Genomic DNA, 18612 nt, shown 5'->3' with positions numbered 1-18612 from the left:
CAAACAGAGTAACCAGCAAATGAGTGAGTACACAGAACACAGGACACCACAGTATCCATACTCGCATACGGAAAATAGCCTCCTCTCTACAAACACAACTGACCGGCTTTTAAACAATGGGATGTGTGATTGAAAAACCAGAAACAGGTGGTGCAATGCAGAGGAATGTCCACTGATTGGTCCATCTCAGCAATCAGCAGACACCCCCAACGACCACCAATCAGGAACATACAGGACACCTGTGATTAGGGCAGAAGGAGAGGAAAAACACAAAAAGACACAGGATACCTGTATCCGTAACACTCCCACCCTTAAAAGAGCAAACCACAATGGTTTGCGACACACGTACCATCGCGACACACGTACCATCACAACACCCAAAATTCAAAGATCAACAGCATCCTGACGGGATAACAAAAAAAAACTAGTTATTTACACACGAGACAAAGCATCAGCCAACACATTATCCGACCCCTTTTTGTGGCGGATCTCCAAATTATAATTTTGCACTACAAGTGCCCAACGCATAAGGCGTTGGTTCTGGTTGTACAGCCGGTGGAGAAAAACTAAGGGGTTATGGTCAGTATACACTATCACTGGTAATGCACTGGAACCAACATAAACTTCAAAGTACTGCAGAGCTAACAACAAAGCTAGAGCTTCTTGTTCAATGGTGGAATAGTTTGTCTGACATTTGTTAAATTTCCGTGAAAAAGAAGACAGGATGGTCCACTCCACTCTGGTCCGGCTGCAGTAGAACAGCACCAGCACCTCTGGCACTTGCATCTACCTCCAGTTTAAACGGTCGTTCAAAATCTGGCGCCGCAAGAACAGGAGTACTACATAAGAGTGTTTTAGCAGTGTTGAAAGCAGTACGACAATCTTCAGACCATACACATTTTCTCGCAGGACTGAGCAAATCCGTTAATGGAGCAACAACCGCAGAGACATTTTTACAGAAACTACGGTAGTAGCCAACCATCCCTAAAAAACGCTGTAGCTCTCTTCTGGTGGTAGGTGCGGGAAATGCATTTATAGCTGAGACCTTGGCATCTAGAGGGCGCACCTGACCATGGCCGACCTGTTACCGAGATAAGTAACAGTGGCCTTCCCAAACTCGCACTTTGCTAAGTTCAGGGTTAGAGAAGCGGCTGCTAGACGTTCACACACTACCCTTAGAGTGTTCATATGATCAGACCACTCAGTCGAATAAATTACCAGATCATCAAGGTAAGCACTACAATTAGGAACTCCAGCCAATACTGTGTTAACCAGGCGTTGGAAAGTGGCTGGTGCGTTCCACATCCCAAATGCCATGACAGCATATTGTAGGAAGTGATCTGGGGTCACAAAAGCAGAGATGTCGGAGGCACGTGAGGTTAACGGCACCTGCCAGTAACCTTTTAGAAGATCTAGTTTGGTTACATAAGTAGCAGCACCAACAGTATCAATACAGTCATCCAGTCTGGGTAACGGGAACGAGTTGGGCACTGTGACAGCATTGACTTTCCGATAGTCCGTACATAATCTGGATGTCCCATCAGGTTTAGGAACCAGAATGCACGGAGAACTCCAAGGACTTGAACTTGGCATAGCCAGGTTATTCTCCAGCAAATAACCGACCTCATCCCTCATTATCTTTCTTTTAGAGACGTTGACACGATAAGCATGTTGCTTGATAGGTGCAGCGTTTCCAACATTAATGTCATGTTCTAACACATTTGTGCATGTAGGAACATCATTAAAAAGACATGGAAAGCTGTGTAATAGTCTCAAAATATCATCTGACTGTCCGTCCGTTAAATTAATCAGGCTTGATGGGAGAGACAGCAGCATCTCTGAATTGGGCAATCTAGCACACTGCTGCTGAGTATTGCGCAACTCCAAACCATCTCCGTCCACATCATTAACATGACCTCCCACTACAGCCGTAGCAGCAATAGAGACAGCCGACTCGGCCAGTTTCTCTGGACTGTCTATCTGAGTGACGGGTCTGGTGTGGTATGTCTTCAACATGTTAACGTGGCACACACGAGATTGGCGTTTTCTATCAGGAGTCTGTATCACGTAGTCAGTTTCACTTAGTTACATAAGGACCAGAGAAACGTGCTGACAATGACGCTCCTGGCACAGGCAACAATACAAGAACTTGGTCACCTGGCTGCAGTGAACGAGAAACAGCCTGGGTGTCATAGTGCCGTTTCATCCGTCTCTGTGAGGAAGACAGCGCTTCCTTTGCTAGAGCACAGGCACCATGTAGGCGCTCACGAAAGCGACTAACGTAGTCCAACACATTTTCTTTCACACACAACTCTTGTGATAAAAACTGATCCTTAAGGACTTTCATAAGTCCTCTCATGGTGTGTCCAAACACCAGTTCAGCTGGGCTGAACCCTAAGGATTCCTGTACTGTCTCACGGACAGCAAACAAAACTAGAGGAACTCCCTCATCCCAATCCTTCTCAGATTCCAAGCAATATTTACGGAGCATAGACTTCAGTGTCTGATGCCAACGTTCAAGCGCACCCTGAGACTCTGGGTGATATGCGCTTGACACACGGTGTGTAACTAACAAGGATTTTAACACTTGTTTGAAAAGCTTAGAAAGGAAATTCGTACCCTGATCAGTTTGTATCACCTTAGGTAACCCAAAAGTTGAGAAGAATTTGATCAACGCTTTACTCACCACCGGAGCAGTAATCCTTCACAGAGGAATGGCCTCTGGGTACCTGGTCGCCACACACATAATCGTCAACATAAACTGGTTACCAGATTTTGTCTTTGGTAATGGTCCAACACAATCAACCATCACATGTTCGAATGGTTCACCTATGGCCGGTATGGGACAAAGAGGCGCGGGGGAAATAACCTGGTTCGGTTTCCCAGTTACTTGACAGGTGTGGCAAGTCCGACAGAACTGAGCCACATCTTGTTTTAAACCAGGCCAAAATAAATGTCGCAAAACTCGATCATAAGTCTTGGTGACTCCCAGATGTCCGGACCACTGGTGATCATGAGCGAGGGATAAAACAGTTTGTCGAAAGGCTGTAGGAATCACTATTTGGTAAACAGCATTCCAATCTCCGCCAGCGTCAACATGGGATGTCCATTTACGCATGAGGAGATTACCATCAATGAAGTATGCCATGTTTTTCTTCTTTAGTTCCTCCTCTGAGACAACACTAGAAAAACATTTAGCCAGGCTAATGTCAACCTTCTGGTTAGCGATCAGCTGCTCACGAGTGACTGGTAACTGTATTGCCTCAGCAACAAGTTCCACATCCTTCTTCCTTTCTCTGGGCTGTTGGTCAGACTGCACCAGCTTACCAGAGGTAGCACCCGAACTATCCTCTGGGTCACACTCTCTGAATAGAATCGTGTTCGACAAATCTATCACGTCACCCACTTGTCGTGCTTGAGCACGTGTGACAGCACAAGCGGGGAACACATCTGGATAACCCTGTGCCAGCTCCTCGGAGAGACACTGGTCACTTTTATCCATTACCTCCAATACGGGTATCACCTTTCCTCCGGCAATATCGTTGCCCATTATAAATGTCACACCTTTTACTGGCAACATAGGACGTACTCCAACTCTGAACAATCCACTGACTAACTCAGAGTGTACGTTCACAAAGTGCAATGGCACGAATCCCATTTCAATTCCTTGTACTAACACACTGGAACTACAATATGTATTATTGGACAAGGGCAACACATCAGATAGTATGAACGACTGCGCCGCACCAGTATCTCTGAGGATTCTAACTGGACGCTGAGACGCTTCGTCATCTGATATGGAAACAAACCCCTCAAAAATGAACAGTTCATAACTGTGATCTGGGACTGTGACTTTTCAAACCACATTCACTATGAGGCCTCTGTCTTGATTCCGGCCTTACAACCGTACGAATCAGCCCAACACCCGTTGGCGGCCTGGCGTGCTGAGGCATCCCCTGTTTGCGTTTAAGCAGAAAGCAATCATTAACCATATGTCCCACCTTATGACAATAGAAACAGTGACGCACATCTTTTGGGCGTGCTGGATGTACTGCTGGTCGACTAAGACTAAAAGTTAGCAACTCTGCGGCCCTGCTCTCCGTACGAGCCGAAAACACGCTCTTATGCGTCAACACAAACTTGTCTGCCAATACAGACGCTTCCGACAGTGAGGATACTTTCTGTTCGTTCAGATAAACTACAATGCGTTCGGGTAAGCAATTTTTAAACTCTTCTAACAAGATTAACTCCCGTAGAGAGTTAAAATCAGTTACCTTACTAGCACTGTGCCATTTGTCAAACAGATTTCCTTTGTCTCTAGCAAACTCGACATAAGTCTGAGTAGGATACTTTTTATGAGACCTAAATCTCTGTCGATATGCCTCAGGAACAAGCTCATAGGCACGAAGAACAGTAGCTTTGACCACGTCATAGCGCTGACAGAACCTCTTGGGCGTTACCTGTTAATTTACACTGAAGTAATAGGCTACTGCTATACGTTCAAAAACACTGAAATAGGAATCAACCTCTGACTCCCTAAACACAGGTACCAAGGTGATCTGTATAATAATACCAAAAGTAGCAGATGACACAGCTGGTGAGGATGGCTCACTAGCAGGCATAGTATGAGCAGAGACTAACCTTGCTGTTTCTGCCTCCAGTTCCATTTTACGCATCTCCAGTTCCATCTTACGAGTCTCCAGTTCTTGATCAAGCCTACGCGTCTCCAGTTCCATCTTACGCATTTCCAGCTTGTATTGCCTGATTTGTGCCCTCTCTTCCGCCTCCATTTGGAGCCGTATCGAGCGGACGTTCATCCTGGCATCACTGTCAGACAGTGGGGAGAGTGGGTCAAAACGGGGCAATGTGGCTGGAGCCTTAGCCTCGTCCTCAGACACCGACGGGCTTACAGGAGCAGCAGCCACATCCCCTACAGGAGCAGCAGACTCAGGCGGCAATAACTCTAGCACTCGGTCGTTCAACAATATCTCTAACACTGCTTTCCTAACTTCTGCTTTCACTAAAACCCTTGATATGGGTACAGAAAAAGTGGTCAGCCAAAGCCTGTAGATCCACTCTACGGCAATTCTCAAAAACCTCCCACGTAGGGTTTTCCAAAAATGCATCCAACTCAAAAGTAGCCATCTTAAACTAGCAACACGAGCCGACGAATACTGAACAACAAAACCAGTTAGTTACAGCTGCCAAGCTCAACACTGAACCAGACACTAACTAATTTGCATGAGTAGCATGGGTATCAATGAGAATAATCCCAGACGAGCCCCCACATTATGTTACGAACCCCGTGGCTTTAAACTTCTAGGGTGGATGGACAAGAGACCCGTAACATAATTCATGCAAATTAGAATCGTGACATGGAACAGTGAGAACAAAAACTACACGACAACTATAAACTACCGTCAAACATAAAGTTTATTTTTGAACACACGGTAAAGGTTTGGGAAAAAGGGCTGAGCAGGACCCAAGAAATGAAACAATAGTGTAAAAAAAACTAAACTGACCTTGCCTGCCTCAAGAACCGCTATGCTACTGCTAATCATACAAAAATACAGTGGGTGGTCCGCTCAGGTCTAACTAGTGTTTTTAGACAGTTTTCTTCCTACGGGTAATGTATGCCCAAGGGCAATTTGCTTAAATTCCCCTTTTCCCAGAAACACACAACAAAGTTACCAAACAGAGTAACCAGCAAATGAGTGAGTACACAAAACACAGGACACCACAGTATCCATACTCACATACGGAAAATAGTCTCTAACAAAGTTACCAAACAGAGTAACCAGCAAATGAGTGAGTACACAGGACACCACAGTATCCATACTCACATACGGAAAATAGCCTCCTCTATACAAACACAACTGACAGGCTTTTAAACAATGGGATGTGAGATTGAAAAACCAGAAACAGGTGGTGCAATGCAGAGGAATGTCCACTAATTGGTCAACCTCAGCAATCAGCAGACACCCCCAACGACCACCAATCAGGAACATACAGGACACCTGTGATTAGGGCAGAAGGAGAGGAAAAACACAAAAAGACACAGGATACCTGTATCCGTAACACAGTGGCCTTGTCCGAATACCCATACTAGCACACTACATACTTAAACTGTATACTCATTTCGGCGTTAGATCTAGTAGAATTCACTCGTCTTTTTCGACGTGTTAGAAAACAGCTGATAATGAGATAAATTGATGCGCTGTACCAAAATGAATGGATGGCGGGAGTCAACGTAATCGCGCATTGGATGACACATTCTGAGATTTCACATACTATACACTACCGGTCAAAAGTTTTAAAACACCTACTCATTCAAGGGTTTTTCTTTATTTTTACTATTTTCTACATTGTAGAATAATAGTGAAGACATCAAAACTATGAAATAACACATATGGAATCATGTAGTAACCAAAAAAGTGTTAAACACATAAAAATATATTTTATATTTGAGATTCTTCAAATAGCCACCTGTAATGAATACTCAGGGAGAAAAAGGTGTAGATTCACGCGCAGAGCGCGGCAGGTGTTTATTTCGCCTTCGCAGAAGGCAGGAATCGTCATACACAGGTAGACAAGGCACAAACAGAAAGAACTGAACTAAATAAGGAGCTGATGAGACCAGGTGAGTAACTAACACAGGTGAAATCAATGAACAAAAATGAAAGACAGGGCTACGTTCAAGAACACAAAGAAACAGGGCTACGTTCAAGAACACAAGGTGAACTAAGAAAACAAATACAGAACCTTACACCACCCTTTGCCTTGATGACAGCTTTGCACACTATTGGCATTGTGTCAACCAGCTTCATGAGGTAGTCACCTGGAATGCATTTCAATTAACAGGTGTGCCTTCTTAAAAGTTAATTTGTGGAATTTCTTTCCTTCTTAATGCGTTTGAGCCAATCAGTTGTGTTGTGACAAGGTATGGGGGGGGGGGGTATACAGAAGATAGCCCTATTTGGTAAAAGACCAAGTCCATATTATGGCAAGAACAGCTCAAATAAGCAAAGAGAAACGACAGTCCATCATTACTTTAAGACATGAAGGTCAGTCAATCTGGAACATTTCAAGAACTTTGAATGTTTCTTCAAGTGCAGTCGCAAAAACCATCAAGCGCCATGATGAAACTGGCTCTCATGAGGACCGCCACAGGAATGGAAGACCCAGAGTTCCCTCTGCTGCAGAGGATAAATTAATTAGAGTTTAATCCAAGATGGCGTAGTAGTGCGGTTGTGTATTCTGTTGTGTCCTCGTGTAAATAGCCTGTTTTTTTATTTTATTTTATTCGTATATATTTCTCTATCTCACTTTCCATCCTTTAACTAAATATACTTTCCTGCAACCCGCCTCACTCAATGTGGAACGGATTCTATTATTTCTTTATTTTTATCAAGAACCTACGGCTGAAACTAGAAGATCCATCTGCTAGTCCCGGCCCGCTAACACGCGCAATCAACAGCTGTGCCTCCTGCTCGCCTGTGCTGTAGCAGCCTACGAACTGCTCCCGGACTTACTTATTGCTGTTCACTGGACCTTATGATCACTCAGCTACACAGCTAATGCCTGCTGGACTGTTCCTTTACACGGTACCCCATCCTGTTTATCTGTTTAGCCTCAGCCCACACTTTTGTCGCCATTACCAGTTGTTGTCTTAGCCCTCTCGAATAACACCTGGGATTGCGTTATGCCTCTCTCCCATGTCAATATGCCTAGCCTATTGCTGTTTGGGTTAGTTCTTTTTATATAATTTCACTGTAGAGCCCCCAGTCCCGCTCAACCAGCCTCAGAGAGCTCCTTTGTCCCACCCCCCATACACGCGGAGACCGGCTCAATCGGTACCTCCAGTGATGCTATCTCTTTCATAGTTACCCAATGCTTATGTCGCGATCGTCGTTAATAGAGGAGGACCAAGGCGCAGCGTGTTGAGCGAACATACTTTAATTAGTTAAAGTGCACACACGATACAAAACAACAAAACGACTCGTAACGTCCTAGGTAACAATGACCAACTGGAACAAAAACCCACAAACACAAAGGGAAAAACAGACAGTATAAATATGGCTCCCAATCAGAGACAACCAGCCACAGCTGACACTCATTGCCTCTGATTGGGAGTCACTCAGGCCAACATAGAAATAAACCACATAGAAAGAACACACCCTGGCTCAACATATAGAGTCCCAGAACCAGGGTGTTACAGTACCCCCCCCCCCCCCAAAGGCGCGGACTGCGACCGCGCCTCAACTAGAGCAAAACAGGGGAGGGCTGGGTGGGCATTCCTCCTCGGCGGCGGTTCTGGCTCCGGCCTTGCCCACCACCCTCCAATAATCCCCCCATAGCGCCCCTGGTCCAGTCTGGCCCCGCTGGCTGGAGCTGAACTGGACGTAGCAGGAGCGGTTAGCTTCAGCTCCGTTGTGGAGCAGTTGACCGGTACCTTACCAGGCACCGGTGCCCCAGGCACGGGTTGTGCTGGACTGACGACGCGCACCCCTGGCTTGGTGCGTGGAGCCGGAACGGGCCGGACCGGGCTGACGACTCGCACCCCTGGCTTGGTGCGTGGAGTAGGAACGGGCCGGACCGGGCTGACGATGCGCACCCCTGGCTTGGTGCGTGGAGTAGGAACGGGCCGGACCGGGCTGACGATGCGCACCCCTGGCTTGGTGCGTGGAGTAGGAACGGGCCGGACCGGGCTGACGATGCGCACCCCTGGCTTGGTGCGTGGAGTAGGGACAGGCCGGACCGGGCTGGCGACGCACACCGTAGGCTTGGTGCGTGGAGCAGGGACAGGCCGGACCGGGCTGGCGACGCACACCGTAGGCTTGGTGCGTGGAGCAGGGACAGGCCGGACCGGGCTGGCGACGCACACCGTAGGCTTGGTGCGTGGAGCAGGGACAGGCCGGACTGGGCTGGCGACGCACACCGTAGGCTTGGTGCGTGGAGCAGGGACAGGCCGGACCGGGCTGGCGACGCACACCGTAGGCTTGGTGCGTGGAGCAGGGACAGGCCGGACCGGGCTGGCGACGCACACCGTAGGCTTGGTGCGTGGAGCAGGAACAGGCCGGACTGGGCTGGCGACGCACACCGTAGGCTTGGTGCGTGGAGCAGGAACAGGCCGGACCGGGCTGGCGACGCGCACCGTAGACTTGGTGCGAGTGGCAGGAACAGACCGGACCGTACTGGGGACACACACCACTGGCCCTACACCGGGATCTGGAACGGGCCGGACCGGACTGGTAACACACCCCAGTACCTCTCGCCGTGCCTCTACACCTTCCTTCCCTTCTTTGACCAGTGGCCCCCGTAACCTGGCGGCCTCCTCTGCCAACCCGCTGGACCGCTCTATTGCGGCCTCCTGCTGCCCCGACGTCGTGAGCCCCCCCAAAAAAAATTTCTGGGGGTCTCTCTTCCCCGTGGGCCAGGCCTCTATAGTTCTCGCCCAACTCTCGCTCTTCTGCTTCCAACTCCCGCCATTCAGCTCCTCATTTGGCTTGACCCAATCGAAACTCTTCCTCCACTGTTCCCAAGTCCAGTCTGCCTGCTCCTGGACACGCTGCTTGGTCCTTGTATGGTGGGTTTTTCTGTCGCGATCGTCGTTAATAGAGGAGGACCAAGGCGCAGCGTGTTGAGCGAACATACTTTAATTAGTTAAAGTGCACACACGATACAAAACAACAAAACGACTCGTAACGTCCTAGGTAACAATGACCAACTGGAACAAAAACCCACAAACACAAAGGGAAAAACAGACAGTAAATTTTTATAGACTTCCATATTCTGCCCTCTTGTATAGATTTGTGAAAATGAACAGTGATAGACATTTTGCCTGAAAACAGAATTTGAAAATAATTTATAGAAAAGGTAAACACAGCTATCTGTATGGCTTTGTAAAAATGAACAACCATATTCTGGCCAATTGTATAGATTTGTAAATATGATGATGTCTCCTTTCATGCATACATTTTCAAATAAAGCTCTGCTTTGAGAAAGATCGAATGATATTGTTTAATCTTACCTTATGGCCTGCACACTGCTTGTGAAGCTGTCGAGGGCACGTTTGATGAAGACAGCATCGATGTCCTTCTTCTGTAGCTTCTGGTACAGAATGTCGACGTGGGGCATGATTTTGTGAAAAAGCCCCAGGAAAAAAATAAAATCTTCTTGCTATCTATGTACCTCAGCACAAGCACCAGCTGTGTCTGTGTAGAAACGTCCGTGGTCTCGTCAGCTTGGAAAGCTACGAAGTTCGCCGACTTCACCTCCTCCACAATATGTTCCCTCATGACCGCTAGCATACACTCCAGTAGCTCGTTTTGAATGGTCTTTGATGTGCCCTTGAAAACTTTAGCATTTTTAAGATGGTCATCAAACACCTCATCTAATTGTGCCACAAAGTTGACAAGTCCAAGAAAAATACCAGGGTTGGTGGAGCCCTCCGTTTCATCTTTGCCTCGCAAAGCTAACTCAAACACTCCGCAAAACTTCACACACTGGATTAGCCGGCTGAGGATGTGGCGGTTCTTGCTAACCTCATCGTTGTGGCGGCGGACAGCTAGCCTGTATCCCTCATCCAGTTGAGTGGCAATGTTCACTCTCCCCAAAGCAGACAATCTCAAACAGCTATCCATGTGGGTCTTTGACAGCCCAATTTTTGGAAAATCCTCGGGTGTAGGACTTTCCCCCTTTAGTAGAAACCTGTTGAATTATTAAATTTGGTCTGGGAGGTCCTAATTGTTTCGTTGCCAATTTATCTTGATTTGTTCGCCGACAAAAACGAACTTCTTTCAAAGAGACAATCGAGTTGCACTGAACGCTAGCCATCTTGATTGACGCTGCTACCCGCTCTTTTCTTAGTTATGTTACGTATGACGAAAGCGCGTAAGTGCAAGCCCTCCCGGAACCCATAGAGATTGTATTGAAAGCTCTGATATTTGAAAAAAAAAGATTTTACATGAGAGGCTATGAGACACTTCTGGGCGATTTTCAACCTGACTGAAATCGCCCCAAAACGGGCGGGGCCATTTGAAGCACGACTTTAGCCTGATTGGACATTTAGTGGCAGATCAGACGTCTAGATTAGAACACTAATAACTACTGTTGCCGTGATATAATTGATTAGAAAAAAAATCCCTTCCTTTTCCCGTTTGGCAGTGCGTCACCCATATCGCCCTAATGAACACACCGCCCCTGCCTGAATCTATTCTACATGCCCGGAAATCTGCCCCTTTTATTCTCTGTACCCAACGCACTAGAAGACCAGTTCTTAAAGCCTTTAGCCGTATCCTTATTCTATTCCTCCTCTGTTCCTCTGGTGATTGTCACGATCGTCAAAAGGAGGAGACCAAAGCGCAGCGTGTTGAGCGAACATCGTAGACTTTATTATAAAGAAACCACGATCAAAACAACAAACCAAATATGACGAAAGTGAAGTTCAATACTGATAATGACTAACAGCCACAAGGAAACAAAAACCCACAAAACCAAGGTGAAACCACACAGTATAAATATGGCTCCCAATCAGAGATAACGAGCCGACAGCTGACACTCGTTACCTCCGATTGGGAGTCATATGACTAATCAACATAAAACCCAAACATAGAAATGAAACAACTAGATCCCACATAGAAATACACCCAAAAGAAAATGACAACCCTGGCTCACAACTAAGAGTCCCGGAGCCAGAACGTCACAGTACCCCCCCCTAAAGGCGCGGACTGCGACCGCGCCTCACAACCCCACAATAGGGGAGGGCTGGGTGGGTGTTGCTCCCCGGAGGCGGTTCCGGCTCCGGGCTTGACCACCACCCCACTATAGTTACTACCCGCTTTCTTAACCTCCTCCCAATGACCACCCTCCACTTAAACCCACCTGGATTAATGGGCAGCACCGGACTAAGAGGCAGCACCAGGCTAAGGGACAGCACCGGACTAAGGGGCAGCACTGGACTAAGGGGCAGCACTGGACTAAGGGGCAGCACCTGACTAAATGGCGGATCCTGGCTGGCTGGCTCTGGCTGATCCTGGCTGGACGGCTCTGGCGGATCCTGGCTGGACGGCTCTGGCGGATCCTGGCTGGACGGCTCATGGCTGGCTGACGGATCTGGCTGCTCATGGCTGGCTGACGGATCTGGCTGCTCATGGCTGGCTGACGGATCTGGCCACTCATGGCTGGCGGAAGGCTCTGGCTGATCCCGTCTGGCGGAAGGCTCTGGCTGCTCCTGTCTGGCGGAAGGCTCTGGCTGATCCGGTCTGACGGAAGGCTCTGGCTGCTCCTGTCTGGCGGAAGGCTCTGGCTGATCCTGTCTGGCGGAAGGCTCTGGCTGATCCTGTCTGGCGGAAGGCTCTGGCTGATCCTGTCTGGCGGAAGGCTCTGGCTGATCCTGTCTGGCGGAAGGCTCTGGCTGATCCTGTCTGGCGGAAGGCTCTGGCTGATCCTGTCTGGCGGAGAGCTCTAGCGGCTCCGGTCTGGCGGACGGCTCTGAAGGCTCATGGCAGACGGGCGGCTTTGCAGGCTCAGTACAGACGGGCAGTTCAGACGGCGTTGGGCAGACGGACAGTTCAGACGGCGTTGGGCAGACGGGCAGTTCAGACGGCGTTGGGCAGACGGGCAGTTCAGGCGCCGTTGGGCAGACGGGCAGTTCAGACGGCGTTGGGCAGACGGGCAGTTCAGACGGCGTTGGGCAGACGGGCAGTTCAGGCGCCGTTGGGCAGACGGGCAGTTCAGACGGCGTTGGGCAGACGGGCAGTTCAGACGGCGTTGGGCAGATGGGCAGTTCAGGCGCCGTTGGGCAGACGGGCAGTTCAGACGGCGTTGGGCAGACGGACAGTTCAGGCCCCGTTGGGCAGACGGCAGACTCTGGCCGTCTGAGGCGCACCGTAGGCCTGGTGCGTGGTGCCGGAACTGGAGGTACCGGGCTGAGGACACGCATCTCAGGGCTAGTGCGGGGAGAAGCAACAGGGCATGCTTGGCCCTGGGGACGCACCGTAGGCCTGATGCGTGGTGCCGGAACAGGCCGGGCCGGGCTGGCGAAGCGCACCGTATCCCTGGTGCGTGGAGTAGGAACAGGCCGGGCTGGGCTGGCGACGCGCACCGTATCCCTGGTGCGAGTGGCCGGAACAGGCCGGGCCGGGCTGGCGAAGCGCACCGTATCCCTGGTGCGTGGAGTAGGAACAGGCCGGGCTGAGCTGGCGACGCGCACCGTATCCCTGGTGCGAGTGGCCGGAACAGGCCGGGCCGGGCTGGCGAAGCGCACCCTATCCCTGGTGCGTGGAGCAGGAACAGGCCGGGCTGGGCTGGCGACGCGCACCGCATCCCTGGTGCGAGTGGCCGGAACAGGCCGGGTCGGGCTGGCGTAGCACACCGTGGACCTGGTGCTTGGAGTAGGAACAGGCCGGTCCGTACCGGGAACACACACCACTGGCCTCAACCGAGGATCAGGAACGGGCCGGACCGGACTGGCAACACACATCAGTCCTTCACGCCGTGCCACAAACACTTCCCTCCCTCTACTCGCCAATGGCTCCCGTACTCCGTTAGCCTTCTCTCCTTTTCTCCCTGTGGCAGCCTCCTGCTGCCCAGCCGCCCAAGCCATGTGCCCCCCCCAAAAAACTTTTTGGGGTTGCCTCCCGTCCTTCCGACGATGGCCCTGCCGATGCCGTTGCTCCTCTCCTGCCAGGTTCTCCCCCTTCATCGCCCTCCGGTACCGGACGGCCTCCTCCTGGGTAATATGTCCCCAGCCGAGGAGGACATCCACCAACGTTCTCTCCTGACCCGGCGCCTCCTCCCATGTCCAGACCCTTTGCTCCTGGACGCGCTGCTTGGTCCTTTTGTGGTGGGTTTTTCTGTCACGATCGTCAAAAGGAGGAGACCAAAGCGCAGCGTGTTGAGCGAACATCGTAGACTTTATTTTAAAGAAACCACGATCAAAACAACAAACCAAATATGACGAAAGTGAAGTTCAATACTGATAATGACTAACAGCCACAAGGAAACAAAAACCCACAAAACCAAGGTGAAACCACACAGTATAAATATGGCTCCCAATCAGAGATAACGAGCCGACAGCTGACACTCGTTACCTCCGATTGGGAGTCATATGACTAATCAACATAAAACCCAAACATAGAAATGAAACAACTAGATCCCACATAGAAATACACCCAAAAGAAAATGACAACCCTGGCTCACAACTAAGAGTCCCGGAGCCAGAACGTCACAGTGATGTAGAGGTTAACCCAGGCCCTGTAGCCCCCCATTTTACTCCTACCCCCCAGGTGCTATAGTTTGTTGACTTCTGTAACTGTAAAAGCCTTGGTTTCTTGCATGTTAACATCAGAAGCCTCCTCCCCAGGTTTGAGTTATTCACTGCGTTAGCACACTCTGCCAACCCTGATGTTCTAGCAGTGTCTGAATCTTGGCTTAGGAAGGCCACCAAAAATTCAGAAATGTCCATCCTGAACTACAACATTTTCCATCTAGATAGAACTGCCAAAGGGGGCAGAGTTGCAATCTACTGTAGAGATAGCCTGCAGAGCTCTATTATACTATCCAGGTCTGTGCCCAAACAGTTTGAGCTTCTACTTCTAAAAATCCACCTTTCCAGAAATAAGTCTCTCACTGTTGCCGCTTGCTACAGACCCCCCTCAGCCCCCAGTTGTGCCCTGGACACCATATGTGAATTGCTTGCCCCCCATCTATCCTCAGAGTTCGTACTGCTTGGTGACCTAAACTGGGATATGCTTAACACCCCGGCCGTCCTACAATCTAAACTAGATGCCCTCAATCTCACACAAATTATCAAGGAACCTACCAGGTACAACCCTAAATCCGTAAACATGGGCACCCTCATAGATATCATCCTGACTAATTTACCCTCTAAATACACCTCCGCTGTCTTCAACCAGGATCTCAGCGATCACTGCCTCATTGCCTGCGTCCGTAATGGGTCCGCGGTCAAACGACCACCCCTCATCACTGTCAAACGCTCCCTAAAACACTTCAGCGAGCAGGCCTTTCTAATTGACCTGGCCCGGGTATCCTGAATGGATATTGACCTCATTCCGTCAGTAGAGGATGCCTGGATGTTCTTCAAAAGTGCTTTCCTCTCAATCTTAAATAAGCATGCCCCATTCAAAAAATTCAGAACTAAGAACAGATATAGCCCCTGGTTCACCCCAGACTTGACTGCCCTTGAGCAGCACAAAAACATCCTTTGGCGTACTGCATTAGCATCGAACAGCCCCCGCGATATGCAACTTTTCAGGGAAGTCAGGAACCAATATACACAATCAGTTAGGAAAGCAAAGGCTAGCTTTTTCAAACAGAAATTTGCATCCTGTAGCACTAACTCCAAAAAGTTTTGGGACACTGTAAAGTCCATGGAGAATAAGAGCACCTCCTCCCAGCTACCCACTGCACTGAGGCTAGGAAACACTGTCACCACCGATAAATCTACGATAATACAGAATTTCAATAAGTATTTTGCTACGGCTGGCCATGCTTTCCACCTGGCTACCCCTACCCCGGCCACCAGCTCTGCACCCTCCGCTGCAACTTGCCCATGCCCCCCCACTTCACCTTCACCCAAATTCAGATAGCTGATGTCCTGAAAGACCTGCAAAATCTGGACCCCTACAAATCAGCTGGGCTAGACAATCTGGACCCTTTCTTTCTAAAATTAGCCACCGAAATTGTCCCAACCCCTATTACTAGCCTGTTCAACCTCTCTTTCTTATCGTCTGAGATCCCCAGAGATTGGAAAGCTGCCGCGGTCATCCCCCTCTTCAAAGGGGGTGACACTCTAGATCCAAACTGTTACAGACCTATATCCATCCTGCCCTGCCTTTCGAAAGTATTTGAAAGCCAAGTTAACAAACAGATCACCGACCATTTCGAATCGCACCGTACCTTCTCCGCTATGCAATCTGGTTTCCGAGCTGGTCATGGGTGCACCTCAGCCACGCTCAAGGTCCTAAACGATATAATAACCGCGATCGATAAAAGACAGTACTGTGCAGCCGTCTTCATCAACCTGGCAAAGGCTTTTGACTTTGTCAATCACCGCATTCTTATTGGCAGACTAAATAGCCTTGGTTTCTCAAATGGCTGCCTCGCCTGGTTCACCAACTGTTTCAAATCGGAGGGCCTGTTGTCTGGACCTCTGGCCACTAGTGCCAATAGGCTGCCTAAGTATGGTCTCCAATCAGAGACAACGAGCGACAGCTGCCTCTGATTGGGAACCACACCAGCCAACATAGATCTAGACATACTAGATCTAAACATAGAAAATACAACATAGAAAATCACAACAAGGAATATACACACCCTGACTCAACATATAAGCGTCCTCTGAGTCAGGGCGTGACAGACCCCCCCCCCCCCCCCAAATGTGCGGACTCTGACCGCACAACATAAACATAACAGGGTAGGGGCCGGGTGGGCATTCCGCCTCGGAGGCGGATCCGGCTCAGGGCGTGACGACCTCTCACTCTTCGCCTCCCTGTTGCGCCCCTGGTCTGGTCTAGACCTCGGCGCGTTGCTTCCCCTCTCCTTCCTCCCACTATACTCCAAGCCCTGTCTGGACCCTGGTGTGGGCGACCCCGAACCTGGAGAGGGGCTGACATCTGGGTCTGGACTGGAGCCGCTGACCAGAGCCGGACCGGGCACCAGTGGAGCGGACTGCTCAGGCTCCAGACTGGAGCCGCTGACTGGAGCTGGACTGAGCACCGGTGGAGCGGACTGCTCTGGCTCCGGAGTGGAGCCGCTGACCGGATCTGGACTACACCCCGGTGGAGCGGACTGCTCTGGCTCCGGAGTGGAGCAGCTGACCGGAGCTGGATCAGGCACCGGTGGAGCGGACTGCTCTGGCTCCGGAGTGGAGCCGCTGACCGGAGCTGGACTGGACCCCGGTGAAGCGGATTGCTCTGGCTCCGGAGTGGAGCAGCTGACCGGAGCTGAACTGGGCACCAGTGGAGTGGACTGCTCTGGCTCCGGAGTAGAGCAGCTGACCGGTGCCGAACCAGGCACCGGTGGAACAGGCACGGGCCGTGCCGGACTGGACACACGCACCACTGGCTTGGTGCGAGGGACAGGAACAGGCCGGGCCGGGCTGGCGACGCACACCACTGGCTTGGTGCGAGGAGCAGGAACAGGCCGGGCCGGGCTGGTGACGCGCACCACTAGGTTGATGCGAGGAGCAGGAACAGGCCAGGCCGGACTGGCGACGCGCACCACTGGCTTGGTGCGAGGAGCACGAACAGGCCGGGCCGGGCTGGCGACGCGCACCACTGGCTTGGTGCGAGGAGCAGGAACAGGCCGGCCGGGCTGGGAACACGCACCACTGGTTTGGTGCGGGGTGCAGGAACAGGCCGGGCCGGGCTGGGAACACGCACCACTGGTTTGGTGCGGGGAGCAGGCACGGACCGTACCGGACTGTGGAGGCGGACTGGAGGTCTGAAGCGGAGAGCTGGCACAACCCGTCCTGGCTGGATGCCTACTTCCGCACAGCATGTGTGAGGCATTAGCACAGGACGCACAGGGCTGTACACGCGCACTGGCGATACAGTACGTAGAACCGGCGCAGGATATGCGGGACCGAGGAGGTGTACTGGAGACCAGGAGCGTTGAGCCGGCACACCCCGTCCTGGCTGGATGCCCATCTTCGCACGGCACGTGCGTGGTGCTAGCACAGGACGTACAGGACTGTGCCGGCACACTGGCGACACAGTACGTAGCTCCGCATAACACGGAGCCTGCCCAGTCACACGCCTCCTCGCGTGAGTACGGGGAGTTGGCTCTGCTCTAACACTAGGCTCCGCCAACCACCCTTTTAGCCCCCCCAAAAAATGTATTGGGGCTGTCTCTCGGGCTTCTTCCTCGGACGGCGCCTTCTGCGTTGCCGCTGCTCCTCTCTATACCGGGCCTCCACTGTCTCCTCCCAAGGACGGCGATCCATCCCGGCCTGAATCTCCTCCCATGTCCAGGATCCCTTTCCTTCCAGGATCTCCTCCCATGTCCAGGCTGTCTGCTCCTGGACACGCTGCTTGGTCCTCGTTTGGTGGGATCTTCTGTCACGTTCGTTCATAGACAGGTCAGACCAAGGCGCAGCGTGATATGCATACATGTTTATTTGAACCGAATAAACAACGACAAAACAACAAACGAAACGAAACATGAAGCCCAAGGTACACAAACAACATACCTCACACGGAACAAGATCCCACCACCCACTAGTGCCAATAGGCTGCCTAAGTATGGTCCCCAATCAGAGACAACGAGCGACAGCTGCCTCTGATTGGGAACCACACCGGCCAACATAGAACTAGACATACTAGATCTAAACATAGAAAATACAACATAGAAAATCACAACAAGGAATATACACACCCTGACTCAACATACAGTGGGGGAAAAAAGTATTTAGTCAGCCACCAATTGTGCAAGTTCTCCCAAAAGATGAGAGAGGCCTGTAATTTTCATCATAGGTCCACGTCAACTATGACAGAATTTTTTTTGAAAAAATATCCAGAAAATCACATTGTAGGATTTTTAATGAATTTATTTGCAAATTATGGTGGAAAATAAGTATTTGGTCACCTA

Source organism: Coregonus lavaretus (assembly GCF_964263955.1).
Source record: "Coregonus lavaretus genome assembly, chromosome: 20".
In the NCBI taxonomy this organism is placed as follows: domain Eukaryota; kingdom Metazoa; phylum Chordata; class Actinopteri; order Salmoniformes; family Salmonidae; genus Coregonus; species Coregonus lavaretus.
This window is presented reverse-complemented; position numbering follows the sequence as displayed.